Source organism: Somniosus microcephalus, chromosome 13, assembly GCF_052327205.1.
Source record: "Somniosus microcephalus isolate GS21.2 chromosome 13, FLI_Smic_1.0, whole genome shotgun sequence".
NCBI classification, from domain to species: domain Eukaryota; kingdom Metazoa; phylum Chordata; class Chondrichthyes; order Squaliformes; family Somniosidae; genus Somniosus; species Somniosus microcephalus.
In genome coordinates, this window is record NC_140999.1 from 109,474,321 (window position 1) to 109,487,482 (window position 13,162).

General features: G+C 52.4%; 1 protein-coding gene across 1 annotated transcript in view; it reads left to right on the forward strand.

Annotated features, from left to right (window-relative positions):
• The window catches only part of LOC147108531 (protein TMEPAI-like), a 79,373-nt gene that overhangs the window by 44,629 nt on the left and 21,582 nt on the right, over positions 1-13,162 (forward strand). The window lies entirely within an intron of this gene.

Below are 13,162 nucleotides of genomic sequence, written 5' to 3' on the forward strand. Positions count from 1 at the left end.
CACTCGAGGCACACCTTCATTCTCTTGTTAATAAAAGCCTGTTAGTTACTCGCTTAACCTCAGTCTTTTGAGTAATTGATAGCGCATCAATTTTATTAACAAGATTTTTTTATAATGGAGAAGATCCTCACACCAGCATGCCTGGACTTAGACCATCGGGAGGCGGACGCATCCACCAAGTTTGCTCACTGGCTTAGGTGCTTTGAAAGATTCCTGATCGCCTCCGCTGCAACGGTCAAATCGGATGAGGACAAACTGGATGTCCTGACCTCAAGTGAACCACCGAGTGTACTCGGTCATCCAGGACGCGACCTCATACACGGCTGCTCTCAAGCTCCTCAAGGACCAGTACACGCGCCCAGTGAACGAGGTGTACGCCAGGCACCTCCTGGGGAGTCGTAAACAACAACCTGGGGAATCGACCGAGGAATACCTTCAGGCACTGTCTGTGCTTGGCCGGGCCTGTGGTTGTAAGGATGTAAAGGCCGCCGTGTACACAGGAACTTATCCGGGACGCTTTTGTAGCGGGCCACAGGTCCAATTACACCCGACAGCGACTGTTGGAGCAGAGTGACCTCGACCTCAACAAGGCCTCTGAACTCGCACTATCATTGGACGCAGCCTACCGGGGCATGGATGCCTATTCCTCTGCACCGTGGACGCCGCGGGGAACGACAGCCTGGGACACGGTAGGACCGTCTCATAGCGCTGTGCCACCCCAGCCACATCCCAGCAACGGCCCAACTACCGCAGCAGTGTCCCAAGGCCAGAAATGCTACTTCTGTGGCCAGGCCAAACACCCCAGAGCGCGCTGCCCGGCAAAAAATGCGATCTGCTCAGGCTGCGGGAAGAAGGGACACTACGCCAGCGTCTGCAGGGCCAAAGCCACCCCGAACCCCAGCAGCGCCACGTGTGGGCCGTGCGGGCCGCCATCTTGGGCCTCCCCAGCCATGTGCGAACCACCGGAACAGCAGCCATTTTGGACGCCTCCAGCCACATGGGGATCATGGACGCAGCCATCTTGGACGCCAGCCGGGACGCAGCAGGCCCCCAACACCGCCTCATCTGATACCCGCAGCGACACACCGACCCCTACGCTGGCCTCCGTTACGCTGGACCAAGCGAGACCGCACCAACTGGCCCGGTCCACAATGGACATTAAGGTAAATGGTCACGAAACAACCTGCCTTTTTGACTCTGGGAGCACGGAGAGCTTCATCCACCCTGACACGGTGCGGCGTTGCTCTCTCCCAGTCCTGCCTGCGCACCAGCGGATTTCTATGGCCTCCGAGTCCCAGTCGGCGGACATTGGTGGCTACTGCGTGGTGACACTCTTAGTAGACGGGACTGTGTACGATAATTTTAAACTTCTGGTCCTGCCCCACCTCTGCGCTGCCGTTCTACTGGGGTTAGATTTTCAGTGCCACCTTAAAAGTGTTACGATGGCGTACGGTGGACCCCTCCCCCCCACTCACAGTCCGCAGCCAGCAGCTTCCAAATTGCCCGCCGCGCACCAGGTGCAACCTCTCCACACTCAGAGTCACCCCCCCTCACTGTTTGCTAACCTCACCCCCGACTGTAAGCCCATCGCCACAAAGAGCAGGCGATACAGTGCCGGGGACAGGGTTTTCATTAAAACCGAAGTGGAGCAGCTCCTGAAGGAGGGGATTATTGAGGGCAGCACCAGCCCCTGGCGAGCCCAGGTTGTGGTCGGTAAGACCGGCGAGAAGCAGCGCCTGGTCATCGACTACAGCCAGACAATAAATCGCTACACCCTGCTGGACGCTTACCCACTCCCCCGCATAGCTGATATGGTCAACCAGATCGCACAGTACCGCGTCTTCTCGACCATTGACCTGAAATCAGCGTACCACCAGCTCCCTATCCGCCCTGAGGACCGCCAGTATACTGCCTTTGAGGCAAACGGCCGCTTCTATCACTTCCTTAGGGTTCCCTTTGGTGTCACCAACGGGGTCTCCGTCTTCCAAAGGGAGATGGACCGGATGGTCGATCAAAATGCGTTGCAGGCCACTTTCCCATATCTGGACAATGTGACCATCTGCGGCCATGACTTGCAGGACCATGACGCAAACCTCTCAAAATTCCTCTGCACCGCCCAACTCCTGAACCTGACGTATAACAAGGAGAAGTGCATATTCCGCACAACCCGCCTCGCCATCCTTGGCTGTGTTGTGGAACACGGAGTCATCGGTCCCGACCCTGACCGGATGCGTCCCCTTATGGAACTCCCACTGCCTCAAGGCCCTGAAGAGGTGCCTAGCGTTTTTCTCCTATTACGCCCAGTGGGTCCCCTACTATGCGGACAAGGCCCGTCCGCTGATCAAGTCCACCTCTTTTCCCTTGACGGCAGAGGCCCGCTTAGCCTTCCACCGTATCAAGGAAGACATTGCCAAAGCCACCATGCACGCAGTGGACGAATCCATCCCCTTCCAGGTGAAAAGCGACGCGTCCGACTTTGCCCTGGCCGCTACCCTTAATCAGGTGGGGAGACCCGTGGCCTTTTCACGAACCCTCCAGGGCCCGGAGACCAGACACTCCGCTGTTGAGAAGGAGGCCCAGGCTATTGTGGAGGCTGTGCGTCATTGGAGGCACTACCTGGCCGGAAAATGATTTACCCTGCTCACTGACCAGCGTTCAGTTGCTTTTATGTTTAACAACAAGCAGAGGGGCAAAATCAAAAACGACAAGATCTTGAGGTGGAGAATCGAATTTTCCACCTACAATTACGAGATCTTGTACCGGCCCGGGAAGCTCAATGAACCCCCGGATGCTCTATCGCGTGGCACCTGCGCCAGCGCGCAGATCGATAGACTGCGGGCCCTCCACAATGACCTCTGCCACCCGGGGGTCACCAGGTTCTTCCACTTCATCAAGGCCCGCAACCTGCCTTACTCCATTGAGGAGGTCAGGACCATGACCAGGAACTGCCAAGTCTGCGCTGAGTGCAAACAGCACTTTTATAGACCAGACAGGGCTCACCTGATAAAAGCCACTTGCCCCTTCGAGCGCCTGAGCGTTGATTTTAAAGGGCCTCTCCCCTCCTCCGACCGCAATGTGTACTTCCTCAACATTATTGATGAGTACTCCCGTTTCCCGTTCGCCACCCCCTGCCCGGACATGACCAGTGCCACGGTCATTAAATGTCTGAACGACCTCTTCACCCTGTTCGGTTTCCCCAGCTATATCCATAGCGACCGGGGCTCATCGTTTATGAGCGACGAACTCCGCCAGTACCTGCTCGCTAGGGGTATTGCCACAAGCAGGACCAGCAGTTACAACCCCCGGGGGAACGGGCAGGTGGAAAGAGAATGCGACAGTTTGGAAGGCCGCCCTGCTAGCCTTAAAGTCTAGGGGCCTTCCGACCTCCCACTGGCAGGATGTGCTCCCCGATGCGCTCCACTCTATTCGGTCACTGCTCTGCACTGCCACTAACGCCACCCCTCATGAGAAAATGTTTGTCTTCCCAAGGAAGTCCACATCGGGGACATCGCTACCGCCATGGCTGACGTCCCCAGGGCCGGTCCTACTGAGAAGACATGTGAGGACCCATAAAATGGACCCCCTGGTCGAGAGGGTCGACCTCCTCCACGCCAACCCCCAGTATGCTTACATTGCGTACCCGGACGGGCGGGAGGACACAGTCTCCATACGAGACCTCGCACCCTCGGGGGCCCCAGTAACCCACTACCACCACCCCCCACGATCCAATATCCAACCCCAGCAGACGGCACGCCTGGGCCCCGCGACCCGCTCTACACCCACGAGGACTACACACCAGTGCCCCAGCCTACGCGGGACTCGACGCCAGAAGCTTCTCTACCCCTGCCGTCGCCACGTCGATCACAGCGGCAGACAAGACCTCCGGAGAGACTCCAATACACAAACTTTTAATACACTTCACCCCGCCGGACTCATTTTTAAACAAGGGGTGAATGTGGTAAACCACTGTTATACCTGCCTGTGTGGGTGTTTGTATTCCACTGTGTACATGCCTCGGCTGACTCCTCCCACGAGTCCAGGTATAAAGGTGACTGCTCCACAGTCCCTCTGTATTCTGGACTGGTCGACCACTCGAGGCACACCTTCATTCGCTTGTTAATAAAAGCCTGTTAGTTACTCGCTTAACCTCAGTCTTTTGAGTAATTGATAGCGCATCATAGCTACTATGACCGGAAAGCCCTGCAGCGGGTAGTCAAAACTGCCCAACGCATTACCGGCACCCGGCTACCGACCACAGAGCACATATACCAGAAACGCTGTCTACGGAGGTCACGGTCCATCATCAAAGACCCTACCCACCCCAGCCACAGTCTGTTCGCCCTCCTGCCATCTGGGAGACGCTACAGATGCATTCGCACCCATACGACCAGATTTAGGAACAGCTTCTTTCCCAGGGCTGTCATCCTACTGAACTCCACAAATAAACTCTAAAGCCTGCACATCTGCCAATGCACTTTATTATGGTTATATTTATGTTAATATACTACAAGCCAAATGTATGTTGAATGTTTAAATGTCTTAATCCAAATGTACACTCTCGGGAGCCGCAAGCCTACATTTCGTTGTACTGCACTTGTGCACTAACAATGACAATAAAAGTTGATTTGATTTGATTTTGATTTGAACTGCAGCGGTTCAAGACGGCCCACCGCCACCTTCTCCAGGACATCTAGGGATGGGCAATAAATGCTGGCCTTGCCAGCGTCGCCCACCTTCTGCGAATGAAAGAAAACAACAATCTGCTCCGAGGCGGACAGGATCTAATGCTCTTTACAATTCCCAGAGCTCCGCAATCCCAGTTTGAAAACCCACGGTGAAGAACGTATCTCATCCTCAAAGGGTTAAAGTATGGTGTTGTGGGATTTACGGCACAGCTTAATTTATTCTGATTTGTTCTCAATTACTGTAATTGGGTAAAGAAGCAATGGCTGAGATTAGTAACCATGAAGCAATTATAAAGAAGATTATCTGTAGGCACAACAAGAAGTCAATATTTCATAAATACACTCTGTATAAAAAACACCCAGCATCTCTTTGCGGTGAGTATTGGATTGTAATTACAGCCAAGAGCACTTTTTGGAAAATTTGAGAGTTTGGCGAGGTGGTGAGGGGGAGGAGGGGTGGGGGGATGAGAGGGGGTTGGGGGCGGCGGGTTGCTGAGAGACTTTTTTTGTTATGTAACTTGTGTTTCAGCCAGAGTCTCCGATTACTTAAATCATCTCCCTCGGGCTAGCTTTGTGAGTTATCCAGGAAAAATGATGAAACGTTTACAGTGAGATGCTCGTATGGAGTTGTTTCCCTTTTATCGCCTGGCTGGTTTTCACCATTTTCTTTCTCTCCTGGTTGATTATTTAATACTTGTTGTCCCTGACGTAGCTAACCCCATCAGCGCTGAATCCCTCCGTTATAAAGAAAGACTTACATTTATACAGCACCTTTCATGACCTCAGGACTTCTCAAAGCGCTTTACAGCCAAATTAGTACTTTTGAAGTGCAGTCGACTATTGTGATTATACGAAACGCGGCAGCCTGATTGCGCACAGCAAGATCCCATAGAAAGCAATGAGATAAATGACTAGCTCATCTGATTTTCTTTTCCTAGTAATGTTGTATGAAGGGATATATATTGTCCAGGAATCCGGGGAGATCACCACAGCTCTTCTTGGAAATAGCGCCATGGGATCCTTTAGGTACACCCGAGAGGACAGACAGGACCTCGATTTAACGTCTCATCTGAAAGATGGCACCCCTGACAGTGTAGCACTCCCTCAGTACTGCACTAGAGTGTGCCAGCCTAGATTTTGTGCTCCAGTCTCGAGTGGATTTGAACCCACAACCTTCTAACTCAGAGTTGAGTGTGCTACCCACTGAGCCATGGCTGAGACAGTAAAATCTTGCTGCTAGCAGTGTGACACACCTGTCCTTGGCGCTAGCAGTGTGACACGCCTGTCCTTGGCTCTAGCAGTGTGACTCGCCTGTCCTTGGCTCTAGCAGTGTGACTCGCCTGTCCTTGGCGCTAGCAGTGTGACTCGCCTGTCCTTGGCGCTAGCAGTGTGACACGCCTGTCCTTGGCGCTAGCAGTGTGACTCGCCTGTCTTTGGCGCTAGCAGTGTGACACACCTGTCCTTGGCTCTAGCAGTGTGACACGCCTGTCCTTGGCTCTAGCAGTGTGACACGCCTGTCCTTGGCGCTAGCAGTGTGACACGCCTGTCCTTGGCGCTAGCAGTGTGACTCGCCTGTCCTTGCCGCTAGCAGTGTGACACGCCTGTCCTTGGCTCTAGCAGTGTGACACGCCTGTCCTTGGCGCTAGCAGTGTGACTCGCCTGTCCTTGGCTCTAGCAGTGTGACACGCCTGTCCTTGGCGCTAGCAGTGTGACACGCCTGTCCTTGGCTCTAGCAGTGTGACTCGCCTGTCCTTGGCGCTAGCAGTGTGACTCGCCTGTCCTTGGCGCTAGCAGTGTGACATGCCTGTCCTTGGCGCTAGCAGTGTGACACGCCTGTCCTTGGCGCTAGCAGTGTGACACGCCTGTCCTTGGCGCTAGCAGTGTGACACGCCTGTCCTTGGCGCTAGCAGTGTGACACGCCTGTCCTTGGCGCTAGCAGTGTGACACGCCTGTCCTTGGCGCTAGCAGTGTGACTCGCCTGTCTTTGGCGCTAGCAGTGTGACACACCTGTCCTTGGCGCTAGCAGTGTGACACGCCTGTCCTTGGCGCTAGCAGTGTGACACGCCTGTCCTTGGCTCTAGCAGTGTGACAGGCCTGTCCTTGGCCCTAGCAGTGTTACACGCCTGTCCTTGGCGCTAGCAGTGTGACACGCCTGTCCTTGGCGCTAGGCTGTTTCCTTTGTAGACTAAGGTAATACAGTGAAGCTGGGAAATTTCCTTCTTGTCATCCAATTTGCCTGAATCTCAAATCCCAAAGCTGATCCAATTACTGCGATTCTGCAAACTGGAGACTGTGCAATGTGTCCTAGATTCCAAACTTCAATCCTCTTGGCAAGAGCTTTAACTGTGTCCCAGATTACAACCACACATGCTCAATCTTTGATGTGGCCCTGTAGTTATTTGCCTCTCTTTCCTCCTGGGTTTTTCTGTTTTCGGAGGGCCACTCTCCCTGCATTTGAATGGATAAACAGGCCGCCTGACTCCTGGGCCATCCTTGAGCTGGCCCCTAGAGGAGTGGGAGTGGCTGAGTGATGACTGTCTTGTGTCTTGGTCGCCCTTGCTTTCCATTGGTAATCAGGTGACACTACCTCAGCAGTAGATCAGCAACGATTGAAAATTCAGCATCTCTCCTTTGATACTCTTGACACGTTGTGCTGTCTCGGTCTTCCCTTTTCTTGGGTGTCCTCATAATCTTCCTCATGGAGAACATTGCTCATGAAGAGAGGCTAAAAAAATGGGTCCTTCTTTCCCACTGGAACACTGGTTAAAGAGGCAGTGTTCTCAAAGATTTTCAAAATTACGAAAGGTTTTGAGGCTAAATAATGAAGGATTGTTTCCACTGATTGGTGACGAGGACATAAACTCAATCATAAGAACGAAGGATGAAATAGTTTCTCTTGCACAGTATTACAACATGGAATGCTTTACCACAAGTGTTTACTGAGGTAGAGGCTGTAACATCAACTAGGCTGACACTCCAGTGCAGTATTGGGAGAGCACTGCACTGTCAGTGGTGCCGTCTTTCGGACGTTAAACCGAGGCCCCGTCTGCCCTCCTAGGTGGATGTAACAGGCCCCATGGCACTATTTTGAAGAGGAGCTGGGGAGTTCTCCCTGTTGTCCTGGCCAATATTTATCCCTCAACCAACTTCGCAAAACAGATTGGTCATTTCATTTCATTGCTGTTTGTGGGACCTTGCTGTGCGCAATTTGGCTGCCACGTTCCCTACGTTGCAACACTTCAAAAGTCCTTCATTGGCTGTAAAGCACTTTGGGGCGTCCTGAGGCGGCGAAAGGCGCTATAGAAATGCAAGTTCTTTTCAAAGGGAATTGGATAAGTACTGTGAAAAGAAAAGAATATCGGAAGGACCTGGAAAAGGGCAGAGATATTGAATGAGAGTAGATGGCTGTGGTTGAGAAGCTTGCCCAGGAGAGAGGACCCCTCCCTCTGTTGTAATTTCTGATTGTGTGACTGATGGGTGACCTGGTTCCGCATGCCCAGTCGTACTGCTGTGCAAACAGCCTCTGGGACGTCCAGTGTTCTGCCCGACAGAGAAACCCTTAACATCCACTCGGCACCTGTCCGCAGTGACGCGTTTTCCGAAAGAAGCTGGAATTGTGTTCAACTTTGCGCTTTCACCTGTGGAGAGAATTTGCTGCGTGGATTTTATATATTGCCCATGATGTGTCTGCAGCTTCTGTGAGCGATAACTGATCTGATGAGGGACGGGCTTGCCTTGGGGGTCATTAATAACTTCACAGATTGTGAGGGGGAACCTGAGAACCAGCTGTGAACAGCTCGGCAATCTGGCTCTCATGCGGTTTTGGCTCCCACTCAAAGGGGGAGGTGGGAGGTGAACTCCCCGGAGCTGCTGTTTGTCTAAAAGGGTCCCCCCTCCCCAACCCCACCCGACCCACACGCAACCTGCCCTCACGATTTGGTGGGGGGGGGAAACTGTTCACGGTATTGCAGATGTATATTTTGAAGCACACACACACTGGGGAATTCATTTGTGGGTGAGGGAGGCGAGGGTGCAGTGACCCTGCAGTTCGTGTTGCCCAGATCCTGAGCTGTAAACTCTCACTCAACCAGTCTTCTGGCTTCTTTTGTGGAGCATCCTGGAAAAAAAATCCCCTTCCTTTGTTTATATATATTCTATATTATGTTATATTGTTCCATTGTCCATTTAGATGCAGCTTATTCTACTGAAATGTATGTTTAACTTTTGGTCTCTGTTCCTTTTTTCCTCTCCTTTCCCCCCCACCCCCCCCATACTGATTACTGCAGGCACAGTCTGCTTATATATTGTAGCTTTTTGAAGCGTATAATTGCAGTTAGTATCGCATAGTTTCTTCCCCCTCCCCTTTTTAAAATTTGCTTGCAAATTCTCTTAATGACTTGTGCAGTTTGCTCATCTGAGCACTTCAAATAGTCTACACGTGGACTGCCCCTTTTAAGGGCGAGGCAGACTGGAGCTGTGGAGAACACTGGGGTGGGGGAGGATGCCAGGAATGTGATTTATGATCAAAAAAAGCGAGTCTGATCACACAGCCATTTAAATACAGGGAGTTGTGTTTATTTAGAACGGCGAGATCTGTATAAAAGGGTGACTTTTATAAACCTGGTAACAACTTGACAGTTCTGTGTCGGCAGGAGTGCGCAAGGCTGTCTCTACACGGGTGTCGGGGAGTGTGCGAGGCTGTCTCTGCACGGGTGTCGGGGAGTGTGCGAGGCTGTCTCTACACGGGTGTCGGGGAGTGTGCGAGGCTGTCTCTCCACGGGTGTCGGAGTGTGCGAGGCTGTCTCTACACGGGTGTCGGAGTGTGCGAGGCTGTCTCTACACGGGTGTCGGGGAGTGTGCGAGGCTGTCTCTCCACGGGTGTCGGAGTGTGCGAGGCTGTCTCTACACGGGTGTCGGGGAGTGTGCGAGGCTGTCTCTGCACGGGTGTCGGGGAGTGTGCGAGGCTGTCTCTCCACGGGTGTCGGAGTGTGCGAGGCTGTCTCTACACGGGTGTCGGAGTGTGCGAGGCTGTCTCTCCACGGGTGTCGGGGAGTGTGCGAGGCTGTCTCTGCACGGGAGTCGGGGAGTGTGCGAGGCTGTCTCTGCACGGGTGTCGGGGAGTGTGCGAGGCTGCCTCTGCACGGGTGTCGGAGTGTGCGAGGCTGTCTCTGCACGGGTGTCGGGGAGTGTGCGAGGCTGTCTCTGCACGGGTGTCGGAGTGTGCGAGGCTGTCTCTGCACGGGTGTCGGGGAGTGTGCGAGGCTGTCTCTGCACGGGTGTCGGGGAGTGTGCGAGGCTGTCTCTACACGGGTGTTGGGGAGTGTGCGAGGCTGTCTCTGCACGGGTGTCGGGGAGTGTGTGAGGCTGTCTCTACACGGGTGTCGGAGTGTGCGAGGCTGTCTACACGGGTGTCGGGGAGTGTGCGAGGCTGTCTCTACACGGGTGTTGGGGAGTGTGCGAGGCTGTCTCTACACGGGTGTCGGAGTGTGCGAGGCTGTCTACACGGGTGTCGGGGAGTGTGCGAGGCTGTCTCTACACGGGTGTCGGGGAGTGTGCGAGGCTGTCTCTGCACGGGTGTCGGGGAGTGTGCGAGGCTGTCTCTACACGGGTGTCGGGGAGTGTGCGAGGCTGTCTCTACACGGGTGTCGGAGTGTGCGAGGCTGTCTCTACACGGGTGTCGGGGAGTGTGCGAGGCTGTCTCTACACGGGTGTCGGGGAGTGTGCGAGGCTGTCTCTACATGGGTGTCGGGGAGTGTGCGAGGCTGTCTCTACATGGGTGTCGGGGAGTGTGCGAGGCTGACTCTACACGGGTGTCGGGGAGTGTGCGAGGCTGTCTCTACATGGGTGTCGGGGAGTGTGCGAGGCTGTCTCTACACGGGTGTCGGGGAGTGTGCGAGGTTGCTTGGTTCCAGCTTCTGGTGACTGATCCGCCGTTTTTCAGCACTAGCAGTGATATTTCCAGTCTATATAGTATAATTCTCGAGGATAAGTTGCGACCCCCCCCCGAAATAACTGCGTGCACTAAGGCAGGGGGAAAGAAAATCTCTGCGTTTCCTTGGTCATCGTGTAGGAATAGCTTTTAAATCCTTCAAATGTAGCTTAATAATTGTTTGAGAAGGTAAATGGTGACAGATTATTTGCACTGGTTTATGGATCTGTAACGAGCGGTATAAATGTGTGGTTAGTATTGGAAATGTAAAGGGGAAATTGGAACTTTTTGCAGAGTTATTGGAATATGACACATATTAACACAAGTGGCTATTGAAACCAGTTGCATTATTTGAAGAGGGAGTTTGATAAATAAACACTTTTTAAGGAACCGTATTCAAGAGTCCTGGGGGAAAAAGCAGGAAATTAGAATTGGAATAACTGGTGATGTGGAGCTAGCACAGACACACAATAGGCCGAATAGCCTCCCTCCGGGCTGAAATTTCTATGTTCATCTTCATTTTGGTGGGTGCAGGTTGTCGAATTAGCACACAATACCCTGCGGCTCCTCCACCCCCCCCCCCCCCCCCCAAAGCAAAGTTCCATCTCTTTGGCTAGTAAGCAGATTCCAAGGCACTTGCAGTCAGGTAGTGGGGGAGAGGGAGCTCAAACGCTTGGGCAACTTTAAATAGAGTAGCCATTGCCATGGTGACAAACTGCTCCCCACTAATGAGCTGCCCCTGTGCTGAGTAGGAACTGTCCACGCTGATGGGTGCTTTGGGAATTGGGAGCTGTTTGAGGATTGAGAGTGTTTAGTTCTGGCCAGCAGTAGGGGGGCAGTTACTGAACCTGTTGTGTTTTTATAGGTGCCCAAGTTAGAGGAGCATCTGTGCCACTTTCTAAGTGACTGATTTTTAATGTCATTTCAGCTGGGGTTGTTTTCTTTTTAAATCCACTTTTAAAATCTGACAGAACTTCCAGCTTTTACAACCTGCTCCTCACAACTCTGGCCCATTGATAAATGTGGCATCCATTTTGGCACTGAGCTACACCGACTGTAAGGTCTCCAGTTTGATCCCCAGTCTTGTGCCGAGTTAGCTGATCGCAGTTGGGACAGCATTTGGCCCAGCACCTCCAGGGTTAATAACGGGGGGGGGAGGGAATCCTTGCTCTATTCAATGTTCCATGGTCGGGACATCTGATCCTGGACTGGCCACCAGGAAGTGTAAGCTCTCCTTTTCTTTCAGAAGGCGCATCTGTAATTGAGAACGTAGAATCTTACAGTGCAGAAGGAGGCCGTTCAGCCCATCATACCTGTGCCAGCTGTTTAAAAGAGCTATTCCATTAGTCCCACTCAACGTTCCCTATAAGCTGCAGAACCACACAGCTCTCTGCCGGTCTCGACCAGCTTTTCCAACATTTAAAGTTCGTGCATGCAGGACCTGTGAATGGACGCAGCCCCTTAAAGGGGCCGTGCATCCAAAATAAATTACAGGGAACATTGGTCCCACTCCCCCTGCTCTTTCCCCAAAGTGCTAGAAATGTTTCCTTTCCAGGAATCTATCCAATCTGCTTTGAAAGGTACGATTGGATCTGCTTCCACCACCCTTTCGGGCAGTGCGTTCCCCATCATAACTCGCTGCATTTTTAAAATAAAAGTTGCCTCCTCCCCAGCCCCACCCCCCCCCCCCCTTTTTTTCCTGGTTCTTTTGCCAATGATCTTAAATCTGTGTCCTTTACACCTGCAATGTAAAGAATCACCTGGAAGAGAATGTCCTTTCCATGTTATGTTCTACAGGGAGGTAATCATTCTGGGTTTTTTAATTGGAAACTTCGTTGCTCTCTGAAATGAGTTGAGATACCAAGAGTTAAAATTCTTCCAACAACTGGCCCCATGATGACAGGATGGTGATGACTACAAATGATTAATGTTCCAGCATAGGAACAGAGGGGAAAAAGAAGCATTGGATTGGAGAGCAGAAATTGCAGCACTCCTGTACCCAGCGTGAAACTGACGTGAAGCCCTAGGCTGCTGAAATGCTTGGAGTAATGATGTACCATTGCCGTACACTGCAGGAGGCTCATTGGGACTCCCGGCAGCTACATTACTGGGCCTCTCCTGTCCATAGCATGTCCTTCTGGAGTAAGGATCCCCCTCAGCTTTGTGACGGGCTGACCTTGACGGTAAGGGTGCCCTTCAACCGGGCACGCTCTCTCGCTGCACCTTTTAAGCATCGGCATGCTGCTGGGTTCCTCTGCTCTCTGTCTTCCCCTTCCTCCTCCAGCCATCAGGCTTGTAAATCCCAACCTTAGTGACTCTTGACCATGACTTCCTGAACTACCTTGTTTTTCTTCACCCTTGTACTTTTCAACCTTGGTGAGAGCCTCACGCTGGGTTTAAGCTATTAGTGCTGTCAAACCTCCCTTATTTCTGGGATTGAACTTGACTGATTTCATGGCATGAAGAGCTAGATATACATGTAATGTGCGTAGGTGGCTTCCAAGGAAAATTAATTGACAAATATTTTTATTGGCTTTGACCATCGCCT